The following is a 27,047-nucleotide window of genomic DNA, read 5'->3' on the forward strand; positions in this document are numbered from 1 at the left end:
GATCCCACATGCCGCGGAGCAACTAAGCCCGTGTGCCACAACTGCTGACCCTGCGGTCTAGAGCCCACGAGCCACAACTACTGAAGCCCGCGCGCCTAGAGCCTGTGCTCCACAACAAGAGAAGCCACCACAATGAGAAGCCCACGCACCGTAACGAAGAGTAGCCCCCGCTCTCCGCAACTAGAGAAAGCCCACGTGCAGCAACGAAGACCCAACGCAACCAAAAACAAATTAATTAATTAAAAAAAAAAAAGCATCTGTGCCCAGCACCAACCCCCATGTTGGTCCAGTTGCTGGTGGAGGGGAGCACAGGGCAAAGGGTTCGGCATTTTTTAGAGCTGCTGAGGAAGCTATAACATGCAGCAACCAGCATGGAGAACCCCAGCCCCAGTGAAGGTCAGAGCTTCCCTGTCTGAAGGCCTCAGCCAGGATCCAAACAGGAGGCAGAGATGTCCCAAGAATCCTTGGCTTCAGAGCAGAAGGAAAAGAGAGACCTCTTACGATGCATGACTCAGAGATGAGTCTCAGAGACTCAGGGTGCTATCCTTGATGTGCCCCCATCCTGTTACCATGCCATCCTGGCACTTTTTATATCTACTGTACCCCTGGTCCCTCTGACCCCAGTCCATTCTCCTCCTGCTCCAAGTCTGTCCTACAGGCAGCAACCAAAGTACCTGTCATAGACCACAGTCCTGGATGGGCCTGTCTCTGCTCACAAGCTCTCACTGTGTGCCCATCGACCACCAAAGTATATCCCAGATCCTCTGGGTTCTGTACTGCAGCTGCTGCTTCTACCTTTTTATAATAACTAGGATTTATTTGGGGGGTATAACAGCACTTAGCCGTGTAGTAAGTGCTTCGATGACTTTAAACTGGCAAATCTTTCAACCCTGAAGTTCTACAATTATTCTCACTTTACATGCAAGGAAACGGCAGTTTAGTTTATTTGCCCAGGTCACACAGTTGGTAAAAATGGTGGATCTAGGACTCAAGCCCTGCTAGTGTGATTCTGGAGGCCATGTTCCTACACATACCATGTACTCAGACAAATTGGACTGCTGCCATTCCCTGGACACTCCTACAGCTCCCCACCTCCTTGCCTTGGCTTTGAATGGTCCCTTGCCCTTAGAAAGCCAGGGCACTGAGTAGGGACGTTTACACAAACCAGGCACTCCTCTGGAAGGACTGCAAAGTGGAACTTACCTTGGGGTAGCCCACAGGAGAGAGGAAGACGATGACATGTATCTGCTCATTCCCTCCTGCCTCCTGTTGTCCACTGGTCAAGTTCATGGTGGATCTAGTCAGGACACTTCTGTGGCTTTCTGTACAATGCCCCGTGGCCCAGGAAGAAGAGCAGAAATAGTGTGTATGGGGACGACCAGGACCGGGGTTGGCCCAGAGGCTTAAGTCTGAAGCTGAAGGGAAGGGCTACAGGCCTAGGCTGTATGGGGGAGTAAAGGGAGAGGAGAGTGTGCTGGTCTGAAGGTTTGGGGGAGGAGGTCACGCCAGGGCACAGAGGTCACGCCAGGGCACAGAGCAGATGAGGTGTCTTGAGGGAGGGAATGAGGAGTGTGCTGCGGTAGAAAGAGTCCTGGACCAGGAGTCAGGAGACCTTGCTTCAAATGCTGCCTCTGCCATTCCTTAGCTTCAGCACGTCCCCGAATAGCTGTGCTTTTCTCGCCTGTGAGATGTGGAGGGTGAACTACATGACCCTTGAGATACAGCCAAGCTCTGCCATTCCACGGCAGGAGGTTGTAGTCAGAGAGAGGGCTGAGGGCTAGAGATTTTAGAAGTGGCTCAGCTGTGAGAGCCAGACAATGAGGTCCAAGGTGTGGCCTGGCTGGCCACTACCCCGGGGAAAGTCAGGGTGGCCGGGGGCCTAAGGAGGCCAGAGGAAGTGCTGACAAGGCAGGGACAGAGGGAGAGAAGAACTTGACCCATCAAGTAGTTTGTTCCTCGACTCTCATGCTAGTAACACCCGTGTACAAGTGTCTCCCCACAGAACCTGGCAGCCCCAGAGAAGGCTGTGACTCCAGGGCTTGAGGCCCTAGGAGAGAGAGGCTTCTCAGCGCTCTTGGGTGGTGACGGCAATGAGTTGCCCTGAGAAGGAGCCCCCTAACCAGTCTGGAGACCCGTGGGCCTAGAGGAGCTCACCCAGGAGGCTTACTTTGCCACTCCTTGGGGCTCTCAAATTCAGTTTGTTTGATTTTCAAAACAATGTACTTCTGTACTGAGTTACCAGCCCAAGAATATATTATCTTGGCAATATGACAAGAAAGAAAATTTAAATAGAGGGAAAAAAGTTTAATTTAGCTGTGGGAATTCAGGTGATCAAGGAAGTGTAGAGTTTCAGCATTCAGGCAGAAGGAATCCTAGCAGGTCCCAAATCTAGCTGATAGTATCTGGGCTGCTAATAGCAGTATCTTTAAGAGCTAAAGGTGCTAAGCACCTATGTTCATTGAGATGAGAAGAATCATACAATTCTTTATACTATTCAGATAAAAGATATTACATAAATTGGGTCCACAATATTATCTACCAGGAAAGCAAAAGTAAAAGCCACAAACCAATGAAAACCTCATCATAATCACTGTGTACTTGCAAAGCACTTTGCATCAGAGCCCCAGACACTTCACATTTCATAGAGCTAAATACACACACACACACACACACACAGACACACACACACACACACACACACACACACACACACCAGTACATGTGAAACAGGAAATCTGACAATGATGGATTTTGTTAGTGACAATGTCATTGTCCTGGCTGTGACATTGTACATAGTTCTGCAAAATGTTACCACTGGGAAACTAGGTAAGGGGTACACAGGACCTCACCATGTCGTTTCTTACAACTGCATGTGAATCTACAAGACCTCAAAGTAAAGAGTTTCAAATAAACCACTTCACCCTCTCACTTCCTACTTCATCTCTACAAGGCTCATAAAATGAAAAGCTATGATGGGAACACAGAGGAAATATAAATCCAGAAATAAACAGGATGATTATCCCAGGATGCAGTGTGGATAAAACAATTTCTGTCTGAACTTTGAAAACAGTGCATTGGCCTTGACTGATCAAGAAACGTGAAGTTTCAGCACTGAAAGTCTCAGTGAAAGTATTCTTTCTGGGTGTTTTCTAAGTTCACACCCAGAGGTTGTTAAAATAAACAGTGTGTCAATCAGGTTTGTTGTTGTTGTTTTTAACTTCATTGTGACAGTTCTTATTAGGGTATGGATAGAAACAGAAGCTTTTCAATGTTTTAAACCGTTTTGATTTTGAGAGCTCAAACTCAAACTAAGAGAAGGAATTTTTGGCATAGATGACCGTGTTCGAAGCAGCTCATTTTCTACTAGGAGTGGAGACCCCCTGGCTCCTCCAGGCCCCTGCTACTCTCTGCCCATTGGCTGCAGCTGCTCCAGACCCCCCCGCACTGGTCCTACCTTCCCCTGCCCTCTAATTAAGCTGCAGGGGCCAAGCCCCTAGCCAACCATTGCTCACCACGCACTGTGCCACCTCCTGTTTCAGCCTAGCACCCAACACTAAAGATCTGCCAGGCTTTGCACTAAGTGGCTTAAGTTCTTAAGAAGCCATGTGATTGCATCTTGTACCAGCTGGTCTCCTAAAACAGCTCCAGGCAGAGCACACTTTAGTTCTCTGGCCAGGACACACTCTGAGGTCATGATTTGCCATGAGGAAAGCTTATCCGGCATGGAACAGCATCATTTCATGTTCCCCGAGCCCTCAGTACAGGTGTCCCACACCCAGATAGTCCTTGTTTTCGAGAACCTCACCAAAAAGAAAGATTAATGCCTCTGTAGCAAGTTTTTAAAGATGCTCCAAACCATCTCTTTCTTGGTTATTATTTTTCTCACTGCATATTATACTTCTTGTTCATTTGGGTCCTAGAGAGGAGAACCCCAAGGAGAAGAGACTGGAACTGCATAGCTAAGCAGGATGGTAAGTACTTGCGAGCAGAGGGTTTGTCCCTCTCGCTCACCTTTGGGTATCCTTGATACGAGAATGGTAGCCAGAACACATAGATGTTTAATAAATACTTGAATAAATGAACAAGTGAATGTGGGCTTGAGAAGATGATATTCAGGGCCAGAGTGTCATGAGGTGTACCTTGTATGTTCCATGGTATCAGTCCACTGACAGCCACCCCCAGCCCCCTCTAGCCCCGCCTACCGCCAGTCTCTTGTCAGTTATTTCTGGGAGTGCCTGTGGCTGTGCAGTCTCACCTCTGATCAGAAACAAGCCCCATCACGCTCCTCAGCTCACGCCATCTCACTGCCCCAGCTGTGGGAGCCCTTTCTTTGGGAGAGTGTGGTCTGGTGCCAGCCTGGAGTGGGAGCATTGGGGTGGGCTCTCCTGGTCCTCTGTGCACCTCGTCTCCAGGGCCCGGGGCCAGCACTGCTTCCGCCCAGAGCCTCACACAGCCATTCACAAACAGAGGATCCTCATTTCTCACCTGCTCCTCCCTCGGGGGCTCAAAACCGGTCCACAGGCCTGGCTAAGGGTCAGAACCCCTTCATCCCTCTTTTTCTTATTTCTCTATTCCTTTCGGCACCAAGAAACTCCTTCCTTTCCCGTCAGTGTCAGTGTGAGCCGAAAGCTCTCCTGCAAATCGGCTCCTGCAGACAGGCACCTGCAGGGGTCGCCAACCTCCCAGGTCTCCAGTTAGCAGAGGTCTGGTATGAACTACCCAGGAAAGAGCCCTGGGCTTAGGGCCCGGAGTCTGAGGTCAAGCCTCACATCTTTCCCCTGACTGCTTTGTAACGTGGGAGAAAGAATCTGTGGGAGTTTCTTGGGCCTTCCTTTCTGGGTGTGTGAAGGAAAGTGGGTTCCAGCAGTCTGTGGTACCATGAGCTATGTGAGGGAGAAGAAAGTGAAGGCGAGAGGCCTGGGAAGCAGCTGGAGGCATGGTAAATCAATGGTTAGCCAGGAAAGGCATGTAAGGGAGCGCCCCTCTGGTCATGGGGAGGAGCTAACAGGGGAAGCTTCTGTAGCAAGTGCAGAGATAAAAGACACCTCTTAGGCAAGGTCACCTCTTAGGTTCTTGGAGCTTCCACGGGATGAAAAGCAGATGTGGTTCTTTTGTGCAGTCATACAGGATGGCTGGCCACACTCCTAGTCAAGATTATTTTTTTCCTTTGTTGCTTGTGTTTTTGGTGTCATATCTAAGAACGTATTGCCAAATCCAAGGTCATGAAGATTTTTTCCTCTTTTCTTCTAAGAGTTTTACAGTTTTAACTCTTAAGTTTAAAAGTCTTTGGTCTGGGGCTTCCCTGGTGGCGCAGTGGTTGAGAGTCCGCCTGCCAATGCAGGAGACACAGGTTCGTTGCCCCGGTCTGGGGAGATCCCACATGCCGCGGTAGCAGCTGGGCCTGTAAGCCATGGCCGCTGAGCCTGCGCGTCCGGAGCCTGTGCTCCGCAACGGGAGAGGCCACAACAGTGAGAGGCCCACGTACCGCAAAAAAAAAAAAAAAAAAAAAAAAAAGAAGTCTTTGGTCCATTTTGAGTGAATTCTTATATGGTGTAAGTAATGGTCAAACTTCATTGTTTTGCACGTGACTATCCAAGTTGTTCCAGCTGTTGAAGAGAGGTGAGAGACTTTTTCTGAGGCAATAATAACATTGTGTCACTTAAATGTCCTTTGATCTAGGGCCAAGGGAACCTGAGTAGAGGTTTTCAGGAAAAGGGCCTGTAAGATTCTGAGGGCATGAGCTCACCAGAGAGTGACTGCGCAGTGGTTGCTGTAATGCATTGAAGGAACAAATTCCTTTCCTTCTCAGCGAGAACAGCTTCCGCAGACACCTGAGGCTGGCAGGAGGGTGGGGGCAGTGACAAAGGGCAGGTGGCTTTCGGGCAAAAAGTCAAAATATATGGAGGCAGCAATGGCTGACCGAGCCACCAGGGGGCAGAGCAGAGGGGGGGGTACCAAGTGGGAGCACATTAAATGGCTACCACTGATGCAGGATTTACCCAGAGGGTCATCTGGGAGGGGAAGAAAAGAACTTAGAGGACATGGGTTACAGCATTTCCATTGGTGGGCACTTGGAGGCAAAAACTGTTTTTGTTACTTTTTTGTTTGTCCTCCCCCAGGATGGCAAGGCCTGGAAAAGCAAGAGTCACAGTTAGTCTCCCTTTTCAAAGTGCAGTTCAAAAAAGAACATTCTGTTTTCCGGGACCCCAGCTTTCTGTGAGAAATTCTATACTAGCATTCCAAATTAAGCAGTGTTTGCCAGAATGTAAATTTCTTTTAATGGCTAATTTTTTTTTAAAAGTGACTGTTTGTTTGCAGCAGAGAAAATAAGAGAAAAAGAGGAGGAGTCATTTATCTAAAAAACAGCAGTTCTATTTTTGGGAGGGATGCTACAGAGAACTAATGCAGTTCTGTAATATTAATCTATTTCAAATTTTTCAAATGTCAAAACTACAGTTTATATTTACTGCCACAAATTCAGTGAACACTTTTCATTATGTACTAAGCAGAAAATTTGAAATTAAATGTTCAGCAATGTTCAAACAAATGAAGAAGTCCCCTCCCCCAGGCCATCCTTTGACATAACTAGGACAATCCAATATAATAACCCTCTAAAAGGATTAATTCTGCCTAAAACCATCTCCTGAAAAAACCACATGGCACCTTCTGAAACATTCTTGATAATATGCACGCCGTTATTACATTTACAACCCATGAGCCTGGTGCTGACTCTGTCTTGGAACATTCTATGATAATGCTGAACGAGGGAATCTTCACGATCAGAATCGTAGGAAAACCTCAATAATAATCAAAATATATGAAATAAAAGAGCAATAAGGTTGCATTTTGCTTCTATTAAATTAATAAGATATTTTAAACACACTCGTTGCTGGAGATGGTGTAGCAAAACGGGTCCACATGTACACTGATGATGGCAATGCAAAACAGCAATGCCAGGCAAAGCCATTCAAAATGTTTATCTGATTCAGTGATTTGCATTATTCAGAGGAAGAACAATGTTTTGCACCTGCTTAATGCAAAATTAATAGAAAAAAGTCTGTAAGCTTGGAAGCCTCCTAAATATCTAGTGAGTGTAGTTGGTGGTTAGGTAAGATATGTTATACCCACTTAATGAAAGGCATTGGTATATGCAAATAATAGTGTTAAGAGGCACAAGGAGTTCTGTCAAGGCAGCAGGAGGGGCAGAATTATAAGTACAGTTTTTCCTTCTGTTGTTGAAAGTTTCACTAATGTTACCATAAATTTATTTGTTTGTTTAATAAAAATGTTAAATAAATTGCAAGGAAGGTTCATTACCTTCTAGTTATTTATAAGAGGATACAGAATCATGCATATACAACATCTCTTTTTTTTTAACCATTTTATTTATGCTTGGCTTGACTTGGCTAGACTGGTCTGTGGTTTCTTCCACACAGTATTAAGTTACACCTACCCATTAGGCCAAGGGGGAAAATTCTCAGGGTATGAAGCCATTTGGAACTGCTTAAAAAGAGAGGCAGTAAGAGCAGATTTCCAGAAAAAGGTAGTAATCCTTGAGTTATCCCAAGGAGGACAATGGAGAAAGGGAGCCAGGTTCAGCAGCAGGGCATCATAAGTGGGGTGCACCCCACAGAATACAGCCCCCTGGTGGTTTGCAGTGCTGACTACCTACTGATCCCCTGCTGGAGTAGACATGGTTTTGCCTACCCAACAGCTATTCTTCACTTCTTCCTTGCAGAGTTCCTGGTAATAAACAACAGCACCAACTCAAGCTAGTTTAAGCTAGAAAGGAGTTTCTTTAAGGACACAGGGAGCTCACAGAATCCCCAGGAGGGCTGGAAAATCAGGCTTGAAGACTATATAACCTGGAACAATACCCAAATTATACCACCAGATTGCTCCAGTGGAGACCCGTGGCCATTGCCACCTATAACGTGGATGCAATGCACGAGATGTTACCACTCAGCTGTTTCAGAAAACTGCATTGTCTATCTGAAATGCTCCTCCAGCTTCACTGGAAAAAGGAATCTGCCTGGCATCTGATCCCTCACTTTGCTCGGTTCTAAATCCAAGTCTTGTGCAGGTGTATCTGGTTGGTGGAGTTCAGGTAACATACCTGCACCCAAACTTACCTACCAACTGGGAAGGTGAGTTCTGCTTCCATCTGGGACTCATCATGTGGGAAATTTCTCAAATATAGGGAGCCACAAATGTGATGTGTCCACAAAACTTAACCCAACTTTGTCTAGTTGTCCATTTTACTTTTTTTGGCCATGAGCTCTGGGGCAGGCTGGCCCCATTCCCAGCTATCTCGATTAAGCCAGTTGTGGAAATGCCATTTTCCTTCATGGTAACTGGCCAAAAAAGTTGTGTGACCCAATTCTGACCAATGAGGCATGAAAAGACATCTGCTGAGGGTCTTCTGAGAAAGGTTTCTTAGCTCTTACGGAGAGACACAAGGACACAGTAATCCCTTTGTTCTGCCTCTGGATAGTGTGTGGGGATTTGAACTCTGGAGCTGCCACCACCGTCCAGTGACTGACACACTTAAAATGGCAGAGCAGAAAGATGGAATTCATGTGGATCCTTGATAACATTGCTTAGCCACTGACTCAACCCATCCTATCTCAGGACTACTTGCTATGTGAAATAATACTCTTTTGTCTTGTCTGAGCCAGTTGAGGTTTTCCTTGCAGCCCAAAGTATCCCGATCTACCCACTCTGTCCAGTATTGCAAGGATGATTGAGAATGAGTGGGAACATAGGCATGGTCATCTTCTTGTACTGGAGGAGCCTGAGGATGTATCCATGAAAATGAAATGGGTGGGTAACATGTGGCCATATTAGGAAAGTCCCTTCTGAAGAGCTTTCCCTCTCAGAAGTGGACCCATCCATACCCTGACTGCAACAACATCCTATTTCCTTTTGTGAATTTCATTTCCTCCAGTAATTGAAGACACTGTGTCCTGACACTGAGAAGGCTGAAGGAGTTCCTGGAGGTTCCTTCTGGCAGAAACCTCCTGTCACAACCCCACCCGCATCCCCTGTCACTCCAACAGCCCGGGGCAGGCTCAGGCCTAAGCGCAGGCAATCAGACTCTTTCTCTCAAGACTTGATCTCTCCGACCAAATGACTCAACGACGGAAAGTAGTAGTAGGTATTCATTCATTCCAAAAACCTCTCACTCCAGCCCTACTCCCTGGCCAGGACTGCTGAGTTGTTCCTGCTGCCTCGTTGCCCAAAGCTACCCTGGAGGAATATCTGTTCTGTCTCTAAAACCACTGAGTTCCCAGGAAACAGAGATTTCAAAACCACCGCAGTAGCCCAGCCAGAGACATTCCAGCTGTGAAAGCTTATACACTTGAAGAAAATCCGAATTAAAACATTACGAAAAGCTGTTTCTACAATGCCGCCTCTTTCTGTAAGGATTGCTTCAGTGAATTTATACTGAAATGTTCTTTATGCATGAAAGCCATACTATTTCTTCTCCTTCTGGACCCCCACCCCAAAATTGGGGTTTTATATTATAAAATAAAAAGGCTGATATAAAACAAGCTGCTAAAATTAAACTCATCAAGAAGTTTACAGATGACGCAACTGTTCATGAAGCATTTCTGTTTATAAATTTCAGTGAATACTGGAATCCTGGATCTTTGCTTGTTGGAAACTTGAAGACAATTATTGGAAATATTTTTTAAAGTATTTTATTTCCAGGAACTGTGATACTGAGTAACATGTGACATCCAAGGGCAAGAGAAATAAATATTGAGTATGTGGAGGAAAAAGAAAACCATTTTATCTCTTCATGTGGAACATTTTTCTTACGTAAATTTTTTATTGTGGTAAAATACACATAGTATTCTAACCATTTTAAAGTGTATAGTTCAGTAGAATTTTTAAAAAATTAGACAATTGAATGTTTTGGGTTTATCAAATTATATGCTCATACAACTTGCTACCATGAACACTTGTGAATTTTCTCATAAAATTAGAATTCTTTAGTCTGCTGTCTGCAGAAATGTTAGTTATAAAGTTTACTACTGGGCTCCGGCATTCATCATGTTTAGGCTGAGTGCGGCTTGGAGGGCGTGCAAGTTTTTGCTAGCAACAATTAAAACGACCTTGACTAGTGAAGGAATGTCAAAAAGGAAGCAGATGTTGATGTGTGCAGACTGATTCATTGACCTGTGTGCTGGATAGGTGTCCTGTTTCTATCCTACCATTTGAAGGAAGCCCCAAAGTTGAACATACAGCCTGCAAAGAGGAGACCCCAAACACAGTACGATAAGCAAAATGAGAAGACAGAAAAACACACAGCAGAGGAAGGAGCAACATAAAAACCCACCACACCTAACAAATGAAGAGGAAATAGGCAGTCTACCTGAAAAAGAATTCAGAATAACGATAGTAAAGATGATCCAAAATCTTGGAAATAGAATAGAGAAAATGCAAGAAACATTTAACAAGGACCTAGAAGAACTAAAGATGAAACAAGCAATGATGAACAACACAATAAATGAAATTAAAAATACTCTAGAAGGGATCAATAGCAGAATAACTGAGGCAGAAGAACGGATAAGTGACCTGGAAGATAAAATAGTGGAAATAACTACTGCAGGGCAGAATAAAGAAAAAAGAATGAAAAGAACTGAGGACAGTCATGGAGATCTCTGGAACAACATTAAATGCACCAACATTCGAATTATAGGGGTTCCAGAAGACAAAAAGAAAAAGAAAGGGACTGAGAAAATATTTGAAGAGATTATAGTTGAAAACTTCCCTAATATGGAAAAGGAAATAGTTAATCAAGTCCAGGAAGCACAGACTCTCCCATACAGGATAAATCCAAGGAGAAACACGCCAAGACATATATTAATTAAACTGTCAAAAATTAAATACAAAGAAAACATATTAAAAGCAGCAAAGAAAAAACAACAAATAACACACAAGGGAATCCCCATAAGGTTAACAGCTGATCTTTCAGCAGAAACTCTGCAAGCCAGAAGGGACTGGCAGGACATATTTAAAGTGATGAAGGAGAAAAATCTGCAACCAAGATTACTTTACCCAGCAAGGATCTCATTCAGATTTGACGGAGAAATTAAAACCTTTACAGACAAGGAAAAGCTGAGAGAGTTCAGCACCACCAAACTAGCTTTACAACAAATGCTAAAGGATCTTCTCTAGGCAAGAAACACAAGAGAAGGAAAACACCTATAATAACAAACCCAAAACAATTAAGAAAATGGGAATAGGAACATACATATCGATAATTACCTTAAATGTAAATGGATTAAATGCTCGCACCAAAAGACACAGACTGGCTGAATGGATACAAAAACAAGACCCATATATATGCTGTCTACAAGAGACCCACTTCAGACCTAGAGACACATACAGACTGAAAGTGAGGGGATGGAAAAAGATATTCCATGCAAATGGAAACCAAAAGAAAGCTGGAGTAGCAATTCTCATATCAGACAAAATAGACTTTAAAATAAAGACTATAAGAAGAGACAAAGAAGGACACTACATAATGATCAAGGGATTGATCCAAGAAGATATAAACATTGTAAATATTTGTGCACCCAACATAGAAGCACCTCAATACATAAGGCAAATACTAACAGCCATAAAAGGGGAAATCGACAGTAACACATTCATAGTAGGGGACTTTAACACCCCACTTTCACCCATGGACAGATCATCCAAAATGAAAATAAATAAGGAAACACAAGCTTTAAATGATACATTAAACAAGATGGACTTAATTGATATTTATAGGACATTCCATCCAAAAACAACAGAATGCATATTTTTCTCAAGTGCTCATGGAACATTCTCCAGGATAGATCATATCTTGGGTCACAAATCAAGCCTTGGTAAATTTAAGAAAATTGAAATTGTATCAAGTATCTTTTCTGACCACAACGCTATGAAACTAGATATCAATTACAGGAAAAGATCTGTAAAAAATACAAACACATGGAGGCTAAACAATATACTACTTAATAACGAAGTGATCACTGAAAAAATCAAAGAGGAAATCAAAAAATACCTAGAAACAAATGACAATGGAGACACGATGACCCAAAACCTATGGGATGCAGCAAAAGCAGTTCTAAGAGGGAAGTTTATAGCAATACAATCCTACCTTAAGAAACAGGAAACATCTCAAATAAACAACCTAATCTTGACCATTGCAACAAAAAGAATAAAATATCTAGGAATAAACCTACCTAAGGAGACAAAAGACCTGTATGCAGAAAACTATAAGACACTGACGTAAGAAATTAAAGGTGATACAAATAGTTGGAGAGATATACCTTGTTCTTGGATTGGAAGAACCAACATTGTGAAAATGACTCTATTACCTAAAGCAATCTACAGATTCAGTGCAATTCCTATCAAACTACCACTGGCATTTTTCACAGAACTAGAACAAAAAATTTCACAATTTGTATGGAAACACGAAAGACCCCGAATAGCCAAAGCAATCTTGAGAACGAAAAACAGAGCTGGAGGAATCAGGCTCCCTGACTTCAGACTATACTACAAAGCTACAGTAATCAAGACAGTATGGTACTGACACAAAAACAGAAATATAGATCAATGGAACAAGATAGAAAGCCCAGAGATAAACCCATGCACATATGGTCACCTTATCTTTGATAAAGCAGGCAGGAATGTACAGTGGAGAAAGGACAGCCTCTTCAATAAGTGGTGCTTGGAAAACTAGACAGGTACATGTAAAAGTATGAGATTAGATCACTCCCTAGTACCATACACAAAAATAAGCTCAAAATGGATTAAAGACCTAAATGTAAGGCCAGAAACTATCAAACTCTTAGAGGAAAACTTAGGCAGAACACTCTATGACATAAATCACAGCAAGATCTTTTTTGACCCATCTCCTAGAGAAACGGAAATAAAAACAAAAATAAACAAATGGGACCTAATGAAACTGCAAAGCTTTTGCACAGCAAAGGAAACCATAAACAAGACCAAAAGACAACCCTCAGAATGGGAGAAAATATTTGCAAATGACAAAGGATTAATCTCCAAAATTTACAAGCAGCTCATGCAGCTCAATAACAAAAAAACAAACAACCCAATCCAAAAATGGGCAGAAGACCTAAATAGACATTTCTCCAAAGAAGATATATAGACTGCCAACAAACACATGAAAGAATGCTCAACATCATTAATCATTAGGGAAATGCAAATCAAAACTACAATGAGATATCATCTCACACCAGTTAGAATGGCCATCATCAAAAAATCTAGAAACAAATGCTAGAGAGTGTGTGGAGAAAAGCGAACACTCTTGCACTGCTGGTGGGAATGTGAATTGGTACAGCCACTATGGAGAACAGTATGGAGGTTCCTTAAAAAACTACAAATAGAACTACCATATGACCCAGCAATCCCACTCCTGGGCATATACCCTGAGAAAACCATAATTCCAAAAGAGTCATGTACCAAAATGTTCATTGCAGCTCTATTTACAATAGCCAGGAGATGGAAGCAACCTAAGTGTCCATAATCAGATGAATGGATAAAGAAGATGTGGCACATATATACAATGGAATATTACTCAGCCATAAAAAGAAATGAAATTGAGCTATTTGTAGTGAGGTGGATGGACCTAGAGTCTGTCATACAGAGTGAAGTAAGTCAGAAAGAGAAAGACAAATACCATATGCTAACACATATATATGGAATTTAAGAACCTAGGGGTAAGACAGGAATAAAGACACAGACCTACTAGAGAATGGACTTGAGGATATGGGGAGGGAGAAGAGTAAGCTGTGACAAAGTGAGAGAGTGGCATGGACATATATACACTACCAAACGTAAAATTGATAGCTAGTGGGAAGCAGCTGCATAGCACAGGGAGATCAGCTCGGTGCTTTGTGACCACCTAGAGGGGTGGGATAGGGAGGGGGGGAGGGAGGGAGACGCAAGAGGGAAGAGACATGCGAACATATGTATATGTATAACTGACATACCATTGTAAAGCAATTATACTCCAATAAGATGTAAAAATAAAATAAAATAAAGTTTACTACTGAGACTGCATTACAGTGATGACCTCTCTTGTACTTTTGAACACTGAAACAAATGAAAATGATCCAAGAAATAAAGAGAAACACATTCATGATGAAAGCCACTTAATTTCTCATTTTTAACCTCCAGCTAATTAAAAATGCTGGATAATGTTCAGTGGGTCTTGCTGTAGTCAAAAGGAATTATATTTTAGCTCTTATATTTTTTAAAACTTCTATTATGGAAAATTTCCAATGCATACAAAGTGAACAGAAAATAACCCCCATGTACCCAACCTCCAGCTGCAACAATTATTAATATTCTGCCATTCTTGTTTCATGTATATCTCCACTGCCCGCCCCCCCCCGCACTCAGTTACAACTATTATTGTTCATTCTTTTAGGTAATTTCTACACATTAACATACACAAATCTTAACCATGTAATACTGGCAAATAAACACTCCCACATAACCTCCACTCCTATCACAATACAGAACTTTCCCATCTCCTCAGAAAGTTCCCTCATGTCTCCTCTTAGTCATTCCCCAATCAGTGATAAGCCAGTTTTGATTTTTTAGCTTTTGATTATTTTTGCCTGTTCTAGAACTGCACATAAATGGAATCATCCTCTTTCAATCTGCCTTCTTCCACTCGGCATAATATTTGTGAGGGTCATCCATTTTGTTAAGTAATTCCTTCTCGATTACTGCTGCGAGGCATCCCATTGTGAGAATACTGGTTCTTAAGTGGAAGGACCATTGTTAGATAGGTCTTACTATTTGGTTGATGGACAGTGAGTTGCTTCCAGCTTTTGGCTACTGTTAAAAAAAAAAAGCTGCTATGAACATCCTTGTACAAGCGGGGTTTTTTTGTTTTTGTTTATGTGTGTGTGAGTGTGTGTGTGTGTGTTTTCATTTCTCTTGGATAATGCCTAGGAATGGAATTGCTAAGTCAAAGTGTAGCTCTATGTTAATTGTATGACACTGTCAAGCCATTTTCCAAAGTGGTTGTACCATTTTGTAGTCCAACGTATATCCAACTTTATACATCAACATATGAGAATTCCAGTTACTCCATATTCTCACTAACGTTTAGCTTTATACATCTTTTAAATTTTAGCAATTCTGTTGGGTATGTGGTGGTATCCCATACCAAACTCTGCCAGCTAACTCACTGACCCAGTGAGACTGTGGATTTTTGCTGCCTCTGAGCTGCACAGAGATTGGGAAGTTATCAAAAGCTAACAGCTGCTGCAAATAGCAAATCTCACCATGGTAGATTCTTGTCTAGTTTCTCTCAGCTTTTGATTATTCTTCAGTGCTTTCTGATAGTCATTTTCATTAAAAATCTTTTCCCAAATATTATAGTTATTATTTGGGAAGGCTTGTCTAACCAAAGTACTCTGTCACTATTGGTGATTATTTTAAAACATATTCAAAATATTGGGAATTGTTTATTGAGAAGCTCAAAATTACCCAGGTGCTCATATCTGGAACCTAGCTATACATAGGGCAAAATAAAGCACAATTTGGACCTCAATACAAAAAAGCACATAGAATGAACATATATCTATGTATATACACATATACATATATATATATATATATATATATATATATATATATATATATATATATATATATCTCCATTCACAAGGTGCTATCCCTTGATGGTTGCTGCTGACAATTCTGTTCCATTGGCAACTGATGTAGGACAAAGCAGTTTGGGGCAGGTGGGGCATGGACCATCTAAATCCTGAGTGGTTAGCAGTGAGTACTCCACATCCAACCCGTTGGCACAACTAGCCAACCATCAGGCGTATAGCCTTAATTATGAGACAACACCAATAGGAGAGATATATGTGGAAGTTGGACAGTGGAATGATACATGAGCAGACACTGTATACTCTCCAGAAACAGTGCAACTTCAGGCAGGGTGGGAAGGAAAGTGCTTTTGAGGACATACAATTTCAAGCATGAAACCAGTTGTTTAGTAGGTTTACATTTGTCGAAGGCATGAGGGAGGGAGGGTGGCTGATAGCAAAAGAGGGAAGAAAAAGCACTCTTATTACTTTCATGTCCAAATTCCCTAAAGTAACTTCTACTGTTATTCCTCTTTATAAATTAAGACTGAGGCTTGGTGAGGTAACTGCTTAAGTGACTCCAGTGTGTCTCACATATCACTAGGGCAATGGTAGTCAGTTTTTAGAAGCTGGAGGTCAAGTTGCTAAATCCTTTGTCTTTGATGGATGACAAAATGGTCACTAAAGGCATGAAAGACATATAAAGAAGGTGTCATCGTTTTAAAATCTCTCACTCTGCTCTACACACACAATCTATTAATCAATCAACCCTCCAGTCAGTTAATTCGAGTTTTAAGTGGGTTAAAAAGCCACTCTTAAAAAAATACAGTCTTTTCCTGGGTGGCGTATATATCAGTCATGCACATCATTGTATTAATTATTTTACTTACATGGCTATCTGAGAGAGAAGCGTGTCATCTTTCTTTTTTCCCTTTGGAAAAGGAAGAGAGGCAATTGTGGAGCCAGGGCACTTGGCAGAGGACTCTGGGGAAAGCAGGCTGGTGCTTTAGGCACCAGAAAATATCATAGCTTCTGGAGGGCAGGAAGAGGAAAATGTTAATTGTCAAAAAGATGTTAAGGACTCTTTTGCCTCTTTGGACTTTTCTAGGGTCTTTTTGGAGGCAACTCTCATAACTTTGATCACTACTGAAAACCCTGCATGTGATGCCGGCATGGAAATGAGTTCTCCTTTTGACTTATTTTTCTCACCCTCATTGGGTTGACTCTTGAAAAGAATGGGCATTGTGCTTACAGACAGCAGGTCCACAGGCTAAACTGAGGACTCCCCTCTATCCCATGGTTTCAAACACATGTGGCCCATCACGGCAGGCACCAGACTAACTAACCCAAATGAAGAAAACCACTGAGAGGTGGGCACGCAGACACTGAGGAACTAAGGTTTGACACACTGTGAAATTTGCAGTCAGTTGTGTTCCTTTCTTTGCTTTGGTCCCCAGGACACCCGGATCTAAACTCAAAAGTTCAAAAATTTCTGACATACATTTCTACAAACTAACTTTATCCTTTTCTTTATCTTTTATTTTCCTTTTTCCCTACCTCTATTTGTTTATTCTTAGTTTGATATATTGTGTGTATTTGTATAAAGCTGACTCGATTCCTTTTGGGAGTAAGGTGGGGGAAATAAGTAAGTAAGGCCTCTTTTAATAGCCAGTGTATGCATCATTATTTGGCAAGAAGAACTAGAGCTGTTTGGTATCCTTCATCAAATGAGTTTTTGAGCAAGCTATGAATCTTGCTTTTAAGTAGGAAAACAATTTTTTAAAAAATAAATTTACTTATTTATTTAAAAATTTTTGACTGTTGGGTCTTCATTGCTGCACACGGGCTTTCTCTAGTTGCGGCGAGCGGGGGCTACTTTTCGTTGCGGCACGTGGGCTTCTCATTGCGGTGGCTTCTCTTGTCGCGGACCATGGGTTCTAGACCCACGGGCTTCAGTAGATGTGTCTCCCGGGTTCTAGAGCGCAGGCTCAGTAGTTGTGGCGCACGGGCTTAGTTGTTCCGTGGCATGTGGGACCTTCCCGGACCAGGGCTCAAACCTGTGTCCCCTGCATTGGCAGGCGGATTCTTAACCACTGCACCACCAGGGAAGTCCCTGAGTAGGAAAACAATTTTTAAATGTGCCCATCTCAAAGCTGAGTCGTCTTCTTCTTCTTTTTTTTATTCCTTCCTATTTAGACCAAATTGCTTATTAGCCGTTTAAAAAAAAAAAAACTAACTTAATATCTCTCTCCAAGTTTATAAAGGGTCAACAAGCTTTTCTGTAACTTTATGAAAGTTGAAATTAGAGAAAATGTTTAAATTTGCAGAAGCATTGTCTTCCAGTTTGCCAAAATAATAAAAGCTTTGTTCTGAAAGTGATTCAATTGAAAGGTGGGCTTACCTGGTAGGTTGTAGAATTCCTGTTGCCTCTGGCTCAAAAAATTAGCACAGGTAACTCCCATGGATGACTGAGGTACAATTCTCTTCATAATGTCCTTATAAAAAATTTCTGACACGCCACTAACCAACATATAGTTATCAGCTCTTAACTATTTCAAGATATTATTCTCAGCACTCGCAGGATTGCAAAGACAAGTAAGCACAGTCCTTGCCCTCCGAGGCCCTACGATGTGTGGTCTGGGAGACGGTTTGTGTGGAGAAGTAGGCAGAAAGGTAAGTAAATGCATCTACTGCAAGATAAAAGGAGGGCAGGGCCATGAAAAGGGACACGCACTGTGAATGCAGAAGAGGACGGGGTCTGGTTTGGGGGCCAAGATGGGCGCTGGCTTCACGGAAGAAGAAGGTGGTTGTTTCCATGTGGGGAACAGTGAGAAAGAACCAGAGAGGCCCACTGAGGCCCTCCATAGAGATCCTGGAACTCGGGGTCGAGGTATTTGTCCTCAATTTTGCAGTAAGGGTGATGGGGTGTGGGCCCTGAAGAATTTGCATCTGACAGCAAGGACATGTTAACTGCCTTTTATTTAGATACCACATACCTCCAGATTCGGTTTTGTGGTGGCTTAAGACAAAACATGAAACTGTCTTTTAAAAGAGAAGTGGAATGAAGAGCCTAAGTCCCAACTTACACTCCAGCAAACGGATAACGGACCAGCCTGTTTGTGAGCTACCATGGCCTTGTCTGGATTCTACAAGGTACCTAAACAACTTGAATCGTGGAGAGAAGTAACCAGAAGTCAAACAACATATTTGCGAGGGCAGGTCCTCATAGCTCAGCAACCTGACATTTTGACCTGCCTGCTCTTATTTCAGTTGCCTGAGTTCACCTCCAAGAAGAGCGCAGACATTGTAATAGCATTGTCACACAACAAACCTCTTCTGATTTTACCAAATTTTCCCGCTGGCTTGCAACTTTCCTGACATGACCAAATTCCCCACCAGGAATAGCCCTCAAATTAAACTGCTTCCTTCCCTTCTCCAGCCCCTGAAGTTAAGGAACAATATGGTTCTAATTCCTCTTTTGGGTTTTTAGTCTCAAGTCAATGTTTCTGCTCTAGTTATATTATTGATGGGGCATTTTATGTCCTCAAAATGCCTTGTGGACTTCCTATAAAGTAATACCTCTATTAACAAAAAGGATGGTTCCAATGACATTTCCTTGGCAGACACTTTATCAGTAGAGGGAAAAATAAAATCAGAGGAGAAGGCTTCCCTGGTGGCGCAGTGGTTAAGAATCCACCTGCCAACGCGGGGGACACGGGTTTGAACCCTGGTCCTGGAAGATCCCACATGCCGTGGAGCAACTAAGCCTGTGCGCCACAGCTACTGAGCCTGTGCTCTAGAGCCCGTGAGTCACAACTACTGAAGCCCGCGCACCTAGAGCCTGTGCTCCACAACAAGAGAAGACACTGCAATGAAAAGCCCACACACCGCAAGGAAGAGTAGCCCCCACTCGCCGCAACTACAGAATGCCTATGGGCAGCAACAAAGACCCAACGCAGCCAAAATTTAATTAATTAATTTAAAAAAATCGGGGGTAGGGGAGGTAAGGTATAGGAAATAAGGCCAGGAAGGTTGGTAGAAAGAAATCATTAAATATGATCTAAAATGCTGTCACTTGGATGATAATGTATGTGTCTAGGAGTCTCGGGGTCAAAGCAGGCAAGGCAGGGACAGATGTGAGGACAGATGTGAGATGTCTTTAGGTAGGAAAGTGAACATGAGAGGCTCGCAAAAAGAGGCCCAAGTTCCCCCTCTCATCAGCTCTCCTGGGGTCAGGCCCCATCCCGCTGGACCACACTGATTGGAGGAAGCAGGGGACTCTTAGGCGCTGGTTCACTACCCAGGGTTCCCTAAGGGCCAACCTGTCACCACCACGCCTGGGACAATTCTGGAGCACCTACTGGCCCACAGCCATTGCCCTGAAAATGGACCTCTCCTCCCCTACCTACGGAGACCTGAAACCCTGTTAAAGAGGAAAAAGGTAACGACAGAAGGCTTGAAATGAAAGCTTGGCAGGGTCACACCTCCTGTGGAAGAACCGGTTACCTTAACCTTCCCTCCAGCCAAAGGCGGCTACAGGGAACTGGACGTTCACCTGGGGGTGGGCTGTCAAGAGAGAGGGAGGAGCTTGTGAAGTGGAGAGCCTGCGACAGAAGAGGGACCTGGAAGGCGTCCCGACTCTGGGGAGTCCCCCTGTGACCCTCAGTGGACCCAAGACAGCAGACACCGTGCCGCGGGTTAGCCTAAGGAAGCAGTGCGCGGCCCCAGGACCCTTCTTTGCTTGGTTATGTAAGTTCGCCCATTTGGTCTAGTTGTCAGCGTTTCCGCTGGGGCAGTCTACTGGTCCTTCAGTCCCTTCAGTCATCTGACGGCTGCCTTCACGGCGACAGTGGAGGTGATGGTGTTGCTCCAGGCACCACAGCACCAGAGCCCCAGCGGCTCACCTCTTGCTTTTGGTTCTGCCACAGAAGGAGCAAGTGTACAGGTTGATTTCAAATTCCTTCACCATCTTCCTGAGGGAGGTGCCATAACCAGCTCCCTACTTGCCAATGACGCCCGCCTTCCTGGCGCCTTCACACACTGCGTCCAAGCCCGGAGAGGAAGCCACGCCCTTTACGGCAATGTCGACCGATCACTGTAAACTGACTTCATCCCCAGGAGATTTGATAATTGAAGTAACATAAAATTTGCTATTTTTAAAAATGACTTATTGGCCAAGTCAGAGGGTGGTATTTCAGTCACTGAGACATTGATAAACAGACTCAGAAAAAGCAGGAACTGGCACATGCCCAGTTCAGGTGATGCATGGGGATGGGGCAGGGGCAGGATGAGAATTCTTAGGGAGGAATCCTACCACCCGCTGCTTCGCTAGCAAAGGATACTTCTTTCCTCTACGCGCTAGCTCTCCTACCTCAAAAAGGAGCTGCTTTAGAGGGAAGACATATGGGAACATATGTATATGTATAGCTGATTCACTTTGTTATAAAGCAGAAACTAACACACCATTGTAAAGCAATTATACCCCAATAAAGATGTTTAAAAAAAAAAGAAGCTGCTTTACGAAAATCTCATCGACCATCAGCACATCCCATGAGGTGTGTATCCTTCTCCTGGTTAAGCAGCGGTCAAGGCCCTGGCCTGAAGCCATACCCCCACTCAGTACAAAGCTGGGGCTGAAGCAGGCCTGTGAGACTGCGGAACCCTCAGTCCTGATTGCAATGCACACCCCCAAGACCTCCCCTGTTCCACCGGGACCTGAGGAGGCAGGACACCGTCTCCGGGGGGGGACGTCTACCCCTACACCCCACCTCCGAGATGTGAAGGGCACAGCAAGAGAGAGGGTCTAGCTTGCATCTGGAGCACCTTTTTGCCCCCTTGAGCCAGGAGATCTGCCAGGGCCCTAATGTGGCGGGGGACAAAGTGACCCTGCACCCAAGGCTGTGCGGGGCAGCCTGGCCGGGGCCCAGGGGGAGAGGATGGCAGAGATTCTGAGGTGACTGTGATGACAGAGAGGCAAGAGGAGCCCAGATCCACAGGGAGGGGCAGCGAGCCCACAAATAGGCTGAGAAAGAACACACCAGGAGTTCACAGGCAGCTGAGACCAGTGAAACATCAAACCAGCCAAACACAGCTTAGGGGTCCCAGAGAGTGTTCACACACACAGACCAGCATAAGGCCGGGGGCCCATCCCACCCCCAACTGCCATGACATCCTGGGAGGCCTCTGCTGCCGCCTCTCCGCTAGGCAGCTTCTAAGATAGGAGCAGAGGAGTGGAGGCGAGCCTGGAAGATTGAGCAGCATGGAGACAGAAGTCACCCTAAAGACGGTGTAGTGATCACTGCATCGAAGTCGAAACTGGTCACTCAGTCTGGCTTCCCTTTACCTCCATCCAGTGGGTAGGGGCCTCACAGAAACCACGACATACGTTATTTTGCACATGCAAGCACAGTGAACACAACAGAAGTCCTGCTTCTCACTGCAATCACTCCCTGGGTACCACCTAGGCTACACTTGGCAACCTCATCTTGTTGTTTTTTCCATAAAGTATGTCACATGCCTCTCCTAGAGGAGGCCCAGCTCACATCTGAGTTTCTGTGCAAGTTGTCAGGCCTCCCCAGGTGCCAGTGCCGGGACGGATGGCAGGATCTCTCAGGGGCCTAATCCTCCCCACTTAGCAAGTTATGTTTTCAACACGTGGTCTCATCTTGAGGCACTAGGGGCCCTGTGTGTCCCTCCTCCCTACTTGGGTTTCCAGAGAGTGAGGGTAGAGGGTGTAGCGAGCTCCAGGCTGCAAGGCAGGTAGTTGTAGGAGGCCCAAATCACCAAGAATTCCAGGCCTGGGGGGGTTCATCTACTCCAACTCTACCACTTGAACAAACCAGGAAACTGAGGCCCACCACGTCATAAAGCCAAGACTGAGCCCGTGCATGGGGCTCCCTGTCCTTTGCAGCCCTCCCCTGGGGTCCGGGACAGGGTGTACGTGGAGGCCTCCCAGGAGGGCTAGTGGAGCACACCGGTTCTGCTCACATCCGTTTTCCTTCAGGCCAGCCTTGACTTCGAGACCCACCTACAGTTCCAGTTTGTTCCCCTTCTTGCTTTCTTAAAGAAAATTTTAAATGAACATTTACAATGTTAATTAACCTTTCCCACTGTTTGGCCTCATCCTGGTCCCTGTGCTCTATATTCCCCCGGCAACAAATCCCACTGTTTGCCTATTGATCAGCTGTAAATCGAAGCTTTTACAACCTATTAAGTCACACCAGATCGACTAGGTGGTTTTTGCAAAGTCAGCATTTTGGACAAGCAGGGTTGTTCCTTCTTCTCTACCAGCTTCAGAGATGGGGGAGAGTGCTCTGTGGCGGGGATGGGGGCTGTTGACTTTGGAGCTGACCAGTGTGTAAGGTTCCAAGCTAAATTTAGCTGGACCCTCCCAGCTGGTTGTTATTCCAGCAACTAAGTATGGGCTTGCCCATCTGTATTTTAAGCTGAGCCCCAAATTTCCCCCTGTTTGGTTTTGTTGTGTTCTGCAGGACTTTGGTTTAGCTACCAAAAATATAAAGGGTTTTCTTGTGGGCTGTGAAGTAAGTTCAACCAGAGAGAGTCAGAACAAACTGTGTGGCACTGACATGGGAGTCTGTGATTTGAAGGGACCTGTCCAGCTAGTGTAGAACATTCTTAACACCACCCCGCCCGCCCACAACCCTGAGTTAATTGTCTGAGACCAGGCAAGAAGGAAGAGCATGATTGCTAATATGCACATGTAGAAAACTTACTGTTTTTATATGTCAACTACACCTCAATGAAACAAATTTTTAAAAAAGAAAGCTTACTGCTAAGAAGCACTTCCAAAATTTTCAAAACCCTGTGCTTAAGTACCAAACCGTATACAACAGTATGCTACCACCTGTGTAGGAAATCAGAAAATACATGTTTGCATATGCAAGTGCTACTTCTGGAAACATTCACAAGGAGCTGGCAATGCCAGTCGTGTCTGGGAAAAAAAAACGAAGGACTGTAGGCCAGAAGGGTAGTGTTGGAATTTTTTCCAGTGTGCACAGATTACTTACAGTTTTTAGGTTTAAAAAAAGTATTCTTCGGCCAGTGCATTCTGTATACTGACATGTGAAGTCATGGCTTCACGATTCCATTATTGCCATAGCAGTTTATAACACAGCACCTACCAACTCGGAAACTCCAGGAAAGAGCAAGCAAAAAGCCACAAATGTGTGAGCAGGTATGTATGTGTGAGTTCACAGTGTACACACACACTGGAACACATCGTTTTTTAGCACATAATTCCACCGTGTAGGTTTTAAAAACAGAGCATTGAATGAAAAGGCTGGAAACAAATATGCCCACATGTTAACAGTACTTAATTCTGCCTGGTGGGAATGTGGGTCATTGCTATTTTCTTCCCTATATTTGTGTGCCCTTAAAAAATTTCAACCCAAAAGTTTCCACTTAAAAATAGATCCTGACCCTGTGTTGTTAAAAAGCAGTGTATTAAGTACAAGGAAGTAAAGTACAAGTATTAAGTACAAGTATTAAGTAAAGGAATCCCTATAGCCACAAGTCTCCAAGTGTTAATGTTCAGTCTCTTATAGGAAGCATCGAAATTTTTTTCTCATTTCACTTATTTGACATCATTCAGGGATGATGGGGATATTTGCTCATGTCTTACCCTTAGATCCGCTTGTGTCAGTTCAACAAATGCTTATCAAATGAGTATGATGGGCTGGGTGCTAGGGGGATACACACCACTGCCATTTCTCCCACCTTAAAAAAGAGAAAAAAGAAAGAAGATACTTTCTTGGATTCATCTCTCTCTCCAGGAGGCTCCATGCCTCCTATTCTCCTTTGCAGCAAAATTCCCTAAAACAGTTGTTTAAACTGTCTCCGATTCCTCTTTTTGAATTCTCCTTTGAACCTCCTTCAGTCACCCCACCTCCCACCCCGCACCTCCACCACATTGTTCTTGTCTGGTCGCCTGTGACCTCCACCCAGCTAAATTCATTGGACAGTTCTTGGTTCTCATTGCCTTTGACCCTGCTGTAGCAGGTCTTCTACCTAGAAACATGCTGGGACGCAGTTGACCTCCTCCCTCACTGACCAATCATTCATTTTCCTTTGCTGCTTGGTCTTTTTCTCCTCTGCTTTAAAGGGTGGGGGGCTCCAGAGCTCAGTCCCCAGACCCCTTTTCTCTCTGCACTTTTTCCTAGATGATCTCATCCATTCTCACAGTTGAAACATTACTGATCTGCTGAGAACTCTCCCATGTACGTATTCAGCCTGGATCACGCCCCTGAACTCTAGGCTCACATAGCCAACCACCTACTTTCCATTTCCTCTTGGATATCTAAGGGCATCTCAAAGTTATCATGTCTATAACTGAACTCCTAAATTCCTACCCCAAACCACTCTCCCTGAGGTCTTCACCTCTCAGCAACTCCATCGTTCCTGTTGCTCATGCCCAAAACCATGGAGTTATCCTTGTTTCCCTCTTTCTCTCATGTGCCACATCAAATCCACGAGTATATTATGTTGGCTGCACTTGCAAAATATATCCAGGACCTGACCTCTTCTTATCTCTTCCACTGCCACCATTCCAGCCCACACACCCATCACCTATTACTGCCATAACTTCCTTAATGTTCTCCCAGCTTCTCCCTTGCCCTTTATCCATTCATTATCAAGATAGGAACCAGGCCGGTCAGTTTAAAACACAAGTCAGGTTATGCTACCTACTCCTCTAATCGAACTTCAGGAGCTTCCCATGTCACTTAGAGTAAAAGTCAAAGTTCCTCCAACAGTCTGCTGATGAGGCCTCATGGGGTCTGTCCACCCCTCCCTTCTACTTCTCATTATCTCCCTAAACTCCTCTACCACTGACCCCCTTACTCATCCAGACACACTGAACTCCTTGCTGCTTCTCTAAACACAAGTATGTTCCCACCTCAAGGCCTTGGCCCTCTCTGTTCCCTCTATCTGGACTATGCTCCCCAGTAGTCACAGTTACCTGGTACCTCCTTAAGGTCTTACACTCAAGTGTTATGTCCTCAGCAAGGCCTACCCTGACTTACCCTGTCAAACATGGCAACACCCGGAGTTCCCTTTCCCCTTCCATGTTTTTCCTCCTTATCACTATAGAATACACTCTATATTTTAATTATTTGTTTCACTATTGCTTGTTGTCTGCCTCTCACCATAAAACATAAACTGCTCGAGGGCAGAGACATTTGAACATTTCTTGTTCACTCCTGTACCATTAGTGCCTGGTATGTGGTAGGTGCTTAGAAAATTGCTGTGGAATGGGTGTCATTGTTGAAAAATATTTGGACTTGGTCTTGTGGGGAGGAGTGGGGTGAAACTGAAAGCCCATGCTCCCACTCTATACCCACATATTCAACTAATCACCTCTCTTCAGAGGAGCTTCATATCTCCATCTCTGATCTCCAAATTTGTATTCCCAGTGCCCAATTAATGATCTATGAGAAACTCAGAATGCACATATTCTGAGTTTATACCTTTTTCATGTTTCTCATCTCAGAAATAGTAGGTCATTACCTACTATCCATCGAGCTATCCAGATAAGGAACCATGATCAATTACACTTGTGTAAACATGTGTTGAGCACCTATCTTGGGGCATCCAGTAAGCCAGACCCTAGTCGCACAGGGCAGAGCATGTAGCCCCTTCCTTCAAGGGACCAAGTTTGGTGCAATTACCACTGTAACAGAAAAATGTACTATTGTTCAGTTTTCCAAAGTGGAAATATCTTATTTTTTAATGATTACTAAAATAATATATGCTCATTATTATAAAGAATTTGATTAAAGAAATAAGAGAAATAAAAATTGAAAGTCACCTGTAGCTAATCCACCAGAGGGCAGACAGCAGAAGCAAGAAGAACTACAATCCTTCAGCCTGTGGAACAAAAACCGCATTCACAGAAAGATAGACAAGATGAAAAGGCAGAGGGCTATGTACCAGATGAAGGAACAAGATAAAACCCCAGAAAAACAACTAAATTAAGGGGAGATAGGCAACCTTCCAGAAAAAGAATTCAGAATAATGATAGTGAAGATGATCCAGGACCATGGAAAAACAACGGAGGCAAAGATCGAGAAGGTGAAAGAAATGTTTAACAAAGACCTAGAAGAATTAAAGAACAAACAGAGATGAACGATACAATAACTGAAATGAATACTACACTAGAAGGAATCAATAGCACAATAACTGAGGCAGAAGAATGGATAAGTGACCTGGAAGACAGAATGGTGGAATTCACTGCTGCGGAACAGAATAAAGAAAAAAGAATGAAAAGAAATGAAGACAGCCAAAGAGACCTCTGGACAACATTAAACTCAACAACATTCGCATCACAGGGATCCCAGAAGGAGAAGAGGGAGAGAAAGGACCCAAGAAAATATTTGAAGAGATTATAGTCAAAAACTT

The 27,047-nt window shown here is 43.9% G+C and overlaps 1 protein-coding gene and 1 pseudogene across 1 annotated transcript in view; both read right to left on the minus strand.

Moving 5' to 3' along the window:
* ARMC2 (armadillo repeat containing 2) overlaps positions 1 to 27,047 on the minus strand; it is a 174,428-nt gene that overhangs the window by 138,382 nt on the left and 8,999 nt on the right. The gene's annotated exons all lie outside the window — the stretch shown is intronic.
* On the minus strand, positions 20,430 to 25,684 carry LOC116763303 (annotated as a pseudogene).

The sequence above is a fragment of the Phocoena sinus genome, chromosome 12 (assembly GCF_008692025.1).
Source record: "Phocoena sinus isolate mPhoSin1 chromosome 12, mPhoSin1.pri, whole genome shotgun sequence".
Taxonomy (NCBI): domain Eukaryota; kingdom Metazoa; phylum Chordata; class Mammalia; order Artiodactyla; family Phocoenidae; genus Phocoena; species Phocoena sinus.